This window comes from Danio rerio, chromosome 21 (genome assembly GCF_049306965.1).
Source record: "Danio rerio strain Tuebingen ecotype United States chromosome 21, GRCz12tu, whole genome shotgun sequence".
NCBI lineage: Eukaryota > Metazoa > Chordata > Actinopteri > Cypriniformes > Danionidae > Danio > Danio rerio.
The window spans coordinates 8,895,001-8,899,876 of record NC_133196.1 but is presented as its reverse complement, the minus strand read 5'-3'; positions in this window follow the sequence as shown (position 1 = coordinate 8,899,876).

The following is a 4,876-nucleotide window of genomic DNA, read 5'->3' as shown; positions in this document are numbered from 1 at the left end:
CAGCATAAACCTCGCGCATGCGCAGATTAGACAGCGCGTTCAAGGCAGATCAGAAATCACATCACTTCACAAGAAGTTATAATAAAGCTTGTTTATCTGCACTTTGATCATTTAAATATAATCAAATAATATCATACACTATTTAATTTAGTAACATCGTTTCATAGTCTATTTTACAGGTTTATAGCTAATTCTTTGCAATATAGCCTAATTCAAAACTCATATGTCAATTATGTTGCTATTATTAAATCAAACATGCAACCGGCCTGTTAGTAAACACTAAGCAGGCCTATTTAAAACACATTTTATATTGCCCTATATTTAAAAATACATATAAGCAAGCTTTAGGTTAATCATTTGTTGTTATTAGCAAATCAGTTAAACAAACCTATTAATATAAGCAAACATATTAATCAATTATGTCATACTCTCCAAATGTCTATAGGATGTCTTAATATGTGGATTAAAACAGACTTGATATACTTTTAGGCTACTACTAATAATAATGATAATAAATGGTGGAAAGTTAATCTGTCAGCTAATAAGAATAATCATCATTTTTTCTGTATTAATTTTGTAGTTAAAATAATAATAATAATAATAATAATAAGGATGATAATAATAATAATAATAATAAAGATGATGATAGTGATGATGATGATGATGATGATAATAATAATAATAGCCGAGTAATTGTATTAAATTAAACTAATTATTATTATTGTTAGTAGTAGTAGTAGTAGTAGTAGTAGTATTTGCCATTCTTATTAAATACAACTAGTTTATTATTATTATTATTATTATTATTATTATTATTATTATTATTATTATTATTATTATTAGTGGACTGATTAACTTTTCACCATTATGTTATTCATAAAAATAACAAAATATCTATTCCTATCTGTATTATAGTAGTATTTAGCATTTTATATATGCTAAATTTATATATAAATTTATTGGAGCAAGTAAAAAATTTCACAGTTATTTCTAAAATAGTTTTTTTCTCCAGATTTTTTTTTTTTTTTTTGATTAGCTACTGATTTGTCACTGTTGTCAATCACATGCCTAATTAACCTAACTTGCCTAGCTAACCTAGTTAAGCCTGTAGACTCAGCGGGCACCGCTCATTAATGCAAATTTCTAATCAGCCAATCACATGGCAGCAACTCAATGTATTTAGGCATGTAGACATGGTCAAGACGATCTGCTGCAGTTCAAACCGAGCATCGGAATGGAAAAGAAAGGTGATTTAAGTGACTTTGAACGTGGCATGGTTGTTGGTGCCAGACGGGCTGGTCTGAGTATTTCAGAAACTGCTGATCTACTGGGATTTTCACACACAACTATTTCTAGGGTTTACAGAGAATGGTCTGAAAAAGAGAAAATATTCAGTGAGCGGCAGTTCTGTGGGCACAAATGCTTTGTTCATGCCAGAGAAAAATGGCCGGACTGGTTCCAGCTGATAGAAATGCAACAGTAACTCAAATAAGCACTCATTACAATTGAGGCAAGCAGAAGAGCTTCTCTGAACATGCAACACGTCCAACCTTGAGGCGGATGGGCTACAGCAGCAGAAGACCACACCTCCTGTCAGCTAAGAACAGGAAACTGAGGCTACAATTGGCACAGGCTCATCAAAATTGGACAATGGAAGATTGGACAAACATTGCCTGGTCTGATGAGTCTCGATTGCTGTGACATTCAGATGGTAGTCAGAATTTGGCGTCAACAACATGAAAGCATGAATCCATCCTGCCTTGTATCAGTGGTTCAGGCTGGTGGTGGTGATGTAATAGTGTGGGAGATTTTTTCTTGGCTTCTGATGGCTACTTCATAAAGTGTGAATCATCTCAGACTGGTTTCTTGAACATGACAATGAGTTCACTGTACTCAAATGGCCTCCATAATCACCAGAACTCAATCCAATAGAGCATCTTTGGGATGTGGTGAAACGGGAGATTCGTATCATGGATGAGCAGCCGACAAATCAGCAGCAACTGTGTGATGCTATCATGTCAATACGGACCAAAATCTCTGAGGAATATTTCCAGTACCTTGTTGTACCTATGCCATGAAGGATTAAAGCAGTTCTGAAGGCAAAAGTCAGTCCAACCCGGTACTAGTATTGAGTTATTTCTCAAATGATGTTTATTTAATTTCAAATAACTTGATGATTCGAGTATAACTTAATGGTTCCACAATACCATACAAAATATCATGCCAATTAGTCAAATTGAACTTGAACTTGTATGAGCGAGTGCATATTATTTTGACATGATTTGTATAGTTAGTATAACTCTTATGTTTTGTTTGTTGTGATGTAGAGTTTCAGCAGCTGCAGCACAAGGCTTGAGTGATGAGCTCTGCTGGTTTGTCTGAGTGTCAATGTGCGGTCAGATCCTTTCAAACACTGCAGGTAATGTGCTGGACTGGGCAGGTGAAGTGAGATGTGTGTCACACGCGTCAGGAGTTGTCACAGCGCAGGGAATGATGAATGTCACCCAGACAAGCTAGAAACACTGCTGTCCGCTGGAGATTCATGATCATATGGCTAAATCCACTCATTTATGGCTATTGATCATAAAAAAGGGTCAGGTGTAGCAGCAAAGGAGGACGAAGAGCCCTGACGCTGGCCTACAGTCCATTAAAAAGTAGAGAAACTGACATTTATGCTATATAAATAAACTAATAACAAAACCTTAAATAGATAATTAGAATTAATGTATCTAACTGAAGGCAAAATTGGTAGCTCTCTTTAAAATTTAAATTCTTTTCAAATGATTTCCTGTTTAATGGAGAGATTTTATCAATTAATTTGTAAATAATTCATTAATTAATTTTTCTTCGGCTTAGCCACTTTATTCATCAGGGGTTGCCACAGCAAAATTAACCGACAACTTATCCAACATATGTTTTACACAGCAGATGCCCTTCCAGCTGCAACCCAGTATTGGGAAACACCCATACATACTTTGGACTGTGGGGGAAACCAGAGCACCCGGAGGAAACCCACGACAAACACGGGGAGAACATGCGCCACACAGAAATGCCAACTCGAACCAGCATCCTTCTTGCTGTGAGGCGACAGTGCTAACCACTGAGCCACCGTGTCACCCTATAAACAATATTTTTAATAGTTAATTATTTAATTTCTTTTGTGTTTGCCATAATGACAGTACATAATATTTGACTTGTTTCAATATTGTATTCCACTTAAAATGCTTTTTAAAAGCACAAATGTTCATTAGGTTAATTAGACAAGTTTGGTTATTTGGCGAGTCATTGTTGTACAACTGTGGTTTGTTCTGTAGCCAAATAAAAAAATAAAAAAAATGTCTTAATGGGGCTAATAATATTGACCTTAAAATATATATATTTTAAAAAATAGTTAATGTATTATAAATATTTTGGGCGGCACATCAAGAAGGTCGCTGGTTTTAGTCCTGGCTGGGTCAGTTGGCATTTCTGTGTGGAGTTTGCATGTTCTCCCCGTGTTCGTTTGAGTTTCCTCCGGGTGCTCTTTCCCCCACAAGTTCAATTATGTGAAGTATAGGTGAATTGAATAAACTAAATTAGCCATAGTGTCTGAGTGTGTGTGTGTGTGTGTGTGTGAATGTGAGAGTGTACGCACTGTAAAAAATTCAGGGTTCCACACAACTCATTCATGTTGTTCCAACACAAATTGATGAAGTTAACTTTACACTTTTAACAAATTTAGTTGTCCCAATGAAATGTGAAGAATTGTGTTGTTTTAGCTCATTTTAATTAAGTAGTTTGAACAAGTAAAGAAACTTTTTTTGATTGTGGGTGTTTCCCAGTACTGGGTTGTGGCTGGAAGGGAAGCTGTAAAAACTGCTGCAATAATTGGCGGTTAATTCAGCTGTGGCGACTCCTGATAAATAAGGGACTAAGCTGAAGGAAAATAATGAATATATACAGTAGATAATTCCACCGGCAGTAAATGTACCTCTTATGCCGAGTTCAGACTGAAGGATTTTAGCCTCGATTTTGACTCGCTGACAGGTTTTGAGAAATCGGCGACAAATGCCTGAAATCACAGGCAAATCGCTGCACATGCATGTGAGTGACTATCACACAGTATGAACTATCAGACACGTGATCTGAAAGAATCGCAGATGAGTCACCGAAGCAGACTCAAATCATGCTGTGTGAAATGAGTTTTGACTGAAAATAACATCAGCGATAGCCGACAGCCAATGAGAGAGCAACATTCACTTTTGTGTGTGTGTGTGTGTGTGTGTACCTGCAGGCCAGCGGGAGGTTGAGGGAGAAGTTAAAAGCATTTATTTTTGGTTTATTTGGACCAAAGAAATGGAGGAAAAACTAGTGGAGGAAAGTTTTCATACGGAAAGTTAAAAAAGCAAGTTGAGGAGAAATTGCTAATTCCCTTCAAACCCAGGGGAGCAAATATGTATACATTTTCTACCCCATTAAAGGCTTCTTTCTCGTTATGTAGTTAATAACAAAATATATAGGCCTACTATGTGGTTTTGGCTGTGAGACGTAGTTTGGACGAAGTTGTCGGCGATTTTTCCTATTGTAAAGTCATGCAATCTGAAAGCCCCTGTCGCCAATCCATCTTGCAGTGTAAACAAAGCAGCAACAAAACGCTAGCCCAGATGGTGATGCAGTGTGAAAACATCAGTGATGCCACTACTTTGAAAATCATGCAGTCTGAACTCGCCATTAGACAAGCAGTCAAAGTTTACAATGTAGAGTGCAACCAAATAGAGGTCTATTCTATTCTATTCTATTCTATTCTATTCTATTCTATTCTATTCTATTCTATTCTATTCTATTCTATTCTATTCTATTCTATTAAACTCATGTAATGGTATAACTCTATTTTAAT